Source organism: Nycticebus coucang, chromosome X (assembly GCF_027406575.1).
Source record: "Nycticebus coucang isolate mNycCou1 chromosome X, mNycCou1.pri, whole genome shotgun sequence".
In the NCBI taxonomy this organism is placed as follows: Eukaryota; Metazoa; Chordata; class Mammalia; order Primates; family Lorisidae; genus Nycticebus; species Nycticebus coucang.
This window is the reverse complement of record NC_069804.1, coordinates 142,869,980-142,876,499: the sequence shown is the minus strand read 5'-3', so window position 1 is coordinate 142,876,499 and position 6,520 is coordinate 142,869,980.

The window sequence follows — 6,520 nt, the reverse complement described above, 5'->3', positions numbered from 1 at the left end:
CTTTCGCCACTGTGGAAGTTGGAGTTTGATCAAAAGTTTCGGAGTGAGTTTACTATTGTGGTAGAGGATTAGGCTGGTCATTATGGAGGATAGGTCTGAGAATATCCTGAAGAGCTGGTTTGGTTATGGCAAATTTCTTCAACATGTGAATGTCATTAAAGTATTTAATTTCTCCATCATAAATGAAACTCAGTTTAGCTGGATACAGGATCTGGGGTTGAAAGTTATTTTGTTTTAGGAGATTAAAAGTTGATGACCACCCTCTTCTGGCTTGAGAAGTTTCAGCAGAGAGATCTGCAGTCATTCTAATATTCTCCCCTTTGTAGGTAATGGTTTTCTTATGTCTGGCTGCTTTCAGAATTTTCTCCTTCATATTAACTTTAGTGAAGTTAATTATGATGTGCCTGGGGGATGTCTTATTTGGGTTGAGTTGTGCTCGGGTTCTGAAACTGTCTGCTATCTGAATTTCAGAATCTCTTGGCATGTCTGGAAAATTCTCTTTTATAATTTCATGAAGAAGGGTCTCTGTGCCTTGCAAAGCCACTTCATAGCTTTCAGGGATTCCAATGAGGTGAATATCCCTTCTTCAAATTATCCCAGAGCTCTCTGAGAGAATGATCTGTTTTGCTTTCCATTTCTCTTCCTCTTTGAGAGTTTGGGAGCATTCAAAAGCTTTGTCTTCAATGTCAGAAATCCTTTCTTCTGCTTGCTCCACTGTGTTACTGAGGTATTCTACTGTATTTTTCAGATCTTTGAGGACTGCAAATTCTTGTTTCAGTTTGTCAAAATCTTTGGTGGTTTTGTCTTTAAATTCATTGCATTCTTGTGACAATTTTTGAATTTCTCCTCAAATTTCAAATTCCAACTTTTGAATTGCTCCTTGAATTGCTAATTCAAAATTTTCCTCCATTCTATTAATCTTGTTTGCAATCCAAATTCTGAATTTGATTTCTGACTTCTCTGCCATCTGTTTATGAATGGGATCTTCAGTTACATCTGCCATATCTTTCCTTGGGTGTGTTGATCTACTCTGGTTATTCATGTTATCAGAGTTTTTCTGCCAATTCTGCCCCATGATTATTTTACAGCATTTGACTTTTCCCCTGGAGCTTTGCTGAGGACCCATATAGTGCTATGGCCTGAGAAACTGGGGACCTGTTTGGTGTGGTTGGGCTAAGTGGCTCTGTCTTGTTTTCAGCTGGTCTCTGTCCGACCCTAGTGAAACAGTTACTCTGGGTTGAAGTCTCAGCTGTGGAGAAATACCAGCAATTAAGTCACCCCGCCCCCCACAGGCAACAATTGGCAAAGGAAAATCAAACCTTCCTACACCCACACACCCAGGGCATCACTTGGATACTTCTTGGGCAATTGGCTCTGTTCAAAAGGTCCAAATCAATTGTCTCAGTCAGCACCTGTCTCAGGTGGAAGAGTTTAAAAGGTCTCTGACAAGTAGATCACAGGGGTCTGCTGACAACTCAAATATGACTTGCTCTGGTGCTCTGTGAAGTCAGGAGGAGCCACCCAGCAAATAGATCAGTCTGGGAAAGGTGATGCCTCCTTCCCCACCTTGCACCTCTGTCACACCTAGTCACTGATAACCCCACAGGGCTGTGACCCAGTTGCCTCCAATGAGCAGATACTCTAGGGGTTTGCACCTGCCTGAATCACAAGGAAATTTATGTCTTCTTAGCCAGGCTGCTGCTCTCTGCCTCTATCCGGCAGGGGAGGTGAGGCCTGACAACCTCAGATGCTTGATGGAGGCTGGGGGTGTTCACTCAGTTCCAGCCCTGCTGCTGATTGATGTTACTGACAGAACAGAACAACTTTGCAGAATTTGTTTCTGTCCCGGCTAAATTCCTCTGCAGAAGTGAAGGTGTATTGAGTTCACAGAACCTGCGCATCAGGCTCTGTTTTTGCTGCTGCCTGGTAGTTTGTATTGGCAGCATGGTTAGCTGTCAGTTCTTGCCTCCTTCCCTCCGTTGTCTAGGCTGATGATTCCCTGGGGGCCGAGTGCGTCTTAGGCTCAGTAAAGTGGCCCTCTGCGGTACCCCTGCCCTGGGAGTCAGCCGGCACTGTATGTGCGTTTTCTGGTCCCTGTGCTCCACCCAGGCTGGTATCGCCTCAGGCAAACCCTTTACTCACAGGGCCTGCATTTCCATCTCAGATCTGTTCCGCTGGTGGTTGCCACCTGAGAAGATGCCCACTCTCCTCTAGAGTCTAATTTCTTATGCTTACACACAAAGCCTTCCACAATCTGGTCACAATCTATTTTTAAAAAAATTTTTTCATTTTGTCTTCTCATGCACCCATGCTTTAGTCAGACTGATGTATTCTTTCTGTCCTATGTATGGTCCATGTTTTTCTTTTTTACACTTTTGCACATACTTAGGATCATCGTCAGCCCATATGGATTCTTGGTGTAAAGTAGAAGTAGGTGTCTCTTCCTCAGGACACTTTACTTCCATATGTCTGAAAATTATTGTAATATACTGGTTTTTAGAAAATGTCATTCTTTTGCCTCCTACTAGAAAATTCTTGTAAAATATATACCAATCACTCATCTTTGAAATAACCAAAAAGTCATATGTCCACATTGTGGGCTTGGCACCCGTAGCTCAGTGGCTAGGGCGCCAGCCACATACACTGGAGCTGGCAGGTTCGAATCTAGCCTAGGCCTGCCAAACAATGACAACTACAACCAAAAAAAAAAAAATAGCTGGGCATTGCAGTGGGCACCTCTAGTACCAGCTACTTGGGAGGCTAAGGCAAGAGAATCACTTAAACCCAAGAGTTTGAGGGTGCTGTGAGCTGTGACACCATGGCACTCTACCCAGGGCAACAGCTTGAGTCTCTGTCTCAAAAACAAACAAACAAACAAACAAACAAATATATATGTCCACACTGTGAACAGTGGCCCCTGATACGTGTTACTCTTTGCAGCAAACAAATTGAAGAACCATGAGTAGAATCCTGCTTATATTGTTCCCTTTATCTGAAACTCCCATCCACCACCATCGTCCTGTGCCCCAGGGCTACTTGAATGCTGCTTTCACAAAGCTTTCTCTGATTATTCAAGGTGAAAAGAAATCTCCTGAAAATCCAGTACAGTTTATCTGAACCTCTCTCAGTACTCATCACTTTCTAATAGGATTCTGTTAATTTATGAGCATCTGTTATTACTCTACTACATTAAATGCTCTTTTAGGGCAGGATGAATTGACAATTTACTTTTGTAGTTGCACAAGACTCACAGAGTATTAAACTTCGGGTTATTATATGTTTCAGTTTCCCCAGGACAACTGAGGTTTATACTTGTTGTTCTGACATAAGTATTAATAGTGCCTTGTTTCATGCTCAAAATGTCCTATTTCAAATGATAAATTTTGTAGTCACTCTACTTCTGTGGTCTTCCCTCAATAAATAATTTATAGATAAATACATGGATGAATGAGAGGGACTTGGTAGTCATCCATGTAGAAAAAGTAATTTAATATGTGGATTGGCCACTTAAAGTAGCTGCCCCAAATACCCAATTCAACTCATAGCAACAAAAATTTATTAATTCCTCTAAAGGAAAGGTGAAGATATTGATTAAACGAGAGAACATACAAGCCTCTTAGAACTTGTCCATCAACTCTTCTGTGTGCGTATGGAAATAAAACTCCACAGAAATCAAGTAGGTGGAAGAGGGGTTGAGTAAATTCACACCTAACTGGTATAATGCACACTTTCTGGGTAAAGGACACACTTATAACTTTGACTTAAAATGTATAAGAGCCAATTATCTAACCAATACGTGTATTCCTGTAATATGCTGATTTTAAAAAGAGAGAGGGTATATAAAAAATGAGGGTCAAGGGCAGGCCCTTTGGGGAATGTTTACATTTCAGGGATGGATAGAGGAAAAAGAGCCAACAAGGGAGACAAACCAGAAGCAGTCAGAGGTAGGAGAAAAATCAGGGTAATTCGATGGAAGCCACAGAGAGTTTTAAGAAGGATGATGTGGTCAGCATTGGTAAACACTGCAGTGAGGTCAAGCAGGGTAACTTGTAAGAAAAAGCCATTGAGTCTGCCAATGATTAGGTCATTGCTGACTTTAAAGAAAGCAGTTTGAGTAGACTGTAATAGAGTGGAGGGTGGAAGCTAGTTTGCAAAGGGTTAGGGAGCGACCTAATGCTGAGAAAGGAGTTCAGGAGAAATTTGGCTTGTGGAAGGAAGATGAGAAATGGGATGATAACTTGGGTCAAAGTCAGAAGAGCCCTTAATATAGACCTTGGGGGCAGGAACCATTTAAAATATATTACGGAGGCCAGATGTGGTGGCTCACACCTATAATCCTAGCACTCTGGAAGGCCAAAGCAGGAGGGTACCTCGAGCTCAGGAGTTTAAGACAAGTGAGACCCCATCTCTACTAAAAATAGAAAAATTAGTAGAGTGTTGTGGCAGGTGCCTGTAGTCCTAGTGACTTGGGAGGCTGAGGCAAGGGGATCACTTGAGCCCAGGAGTTTGAGGTTGCTGAGAGCTAGGCTGATGCCATGGCACTCCAGCCTGGACACCAGAGTGAGACTCTATCTCAAAAAACCCAACTGATTATTGAATAATTTCTCTCAGTAGTGAAGAAGAAATGGGATCAAGTGTCGACATAGAGGATATAGTCTTGACAGGAAAAAGAGACACAGTGCTTTCTTTGAGACAGAAAGGTTATGGGTAGAGTACCGACCAAAGTACCGTGAATTACACAGTGTGAAGAAGGAAGTAGGGAGTGAGGGAGCCTATATGGCCACAGTCTTTGCAGTGAGGGAGGTGGTGAGGTCATATGTGGGAAGAGGGACAGCTGGGGTAGGACTGGGGGCTTGAGAACAGTGGAAACAGCTTGGATTTAGAACAACTGTTCTAAGACGTTCCCGAGGGAGTCAACAAGAAGCCTGCCAAGCTGCAGTGTGAGCCCAGCTGAGGTTTAAGTTCCCATACTGAATGAGATAGTTATTTCCATACAATCCATAGAAAATGTATTTCTGAAGCTTATTAGCAAAAAATGTTTTTCTTCCATCAGGAAGAGAATAAAGAAACACACGCTGGCAATTTACAATGTGGCAGAGAGTTATAAGCATTTCGTTTCCCACAAAAGACTTGTTGCTCAGTCATTTAGAAGCCTGAATGCAAACGGAACACTCCATACAGGTTGTTTGTGGTAGATTAATAACATAGACCGAAAGCCAAGGATCTTCTATTTTCAGACCTACTCAGGGACAAACCTTGAGTTTCCCTGCCCAGTTCAGAGCAAAGACAAACACTGACATTTCTGTCAGAGCATAAAGATGCAAATAGCCCCTGATAAAGCCTGATTTAACCAGGCAAAACCTTTAAGCTTACAAGCGGTGTGTTAAATCCATGAAAGGCCAAATGTCAGACGTTGCCCTTTAAAGCCCAAGTAAATGACCATAGTACTGGTGGCTTAAGATGAGAAAAATTAAATATCCCTCTCTCCCACACAGGTAATCTTTCCAAATGTCATTTAATCATATATTCATAATTGTAACAGTTTTCTTTAAAAAGGATAACATTTGGAGACAATTGCTTGGCCAAAGTGTTAGGCATTATTTTCTTTAAAACAGTTTGCTTCCTTACTTTCAGTAGGGAATCAGGGTGGCATTGGTCCAACAGCACAGCTGCCCAAGTACATAAACAAGTGACTTCAATTCTCTTTTATCCACCTCTGTAAGCAAAGTGCAAGATTCTACACATATGCACTTAATTAAGGATATTTTCGTGTGTTTGTGTTGCCAGGTTCTTTCAATGGCACATATCTCAGAGGTGAGCAGTAAAACAAATAGAAGTAAGTCTTAAGACATACATGCATAAGGTACCATAAAAGATTTCACTTAGATGTCTTTAAATTACTCACAGTTTCCCTTTTTTGTTTACTCAGTGAAAGGGTAGTTTATTAAGCACCACCTGCATTAAATTATATGAGTATTAATTTCCTTTGGAAATAATTAGCTTGTTTATGTACCATTTTCTTTAACCTCATCAGCTATACCATTTCAGGGGCATTATAAAGGAAGTTAAAAAAAAAGCACACCATTTGGGAATAGCGTTTCTCAATCTCAAGGAAAAATATGGCTTACAGTTCCCTTTATTAACTCTGCCATGTAATCCTACTTAGTAACTGGTGGGGGTGGAAATGAAAGGGGACATAGGCACAGGGATCATCTTTTTCTTCTAAAGGGTCCAGAAAACTAATTTGCTTTAATAGCAGAAATTATTTTTATTATTAACAAGCATTTATTAAGTGCCATTACTATACCAGGGATGGTGCTAAGTGTTCTTTCCATGATATTTTGTTTAATTTTCACAAAAGGAAGTTTTTTTTTAGAATGACAAATCTGAGGATCAGGGAGGTTAAATGATTTCCTCTGTCATCACACAGCTAGAAAATAAGTGGAAGAGATGAGATTTGAATCCAGGTTTTCATTCTTTTTTTTTTAATTAAATCATAGCCGTGCACATTAATGCATTT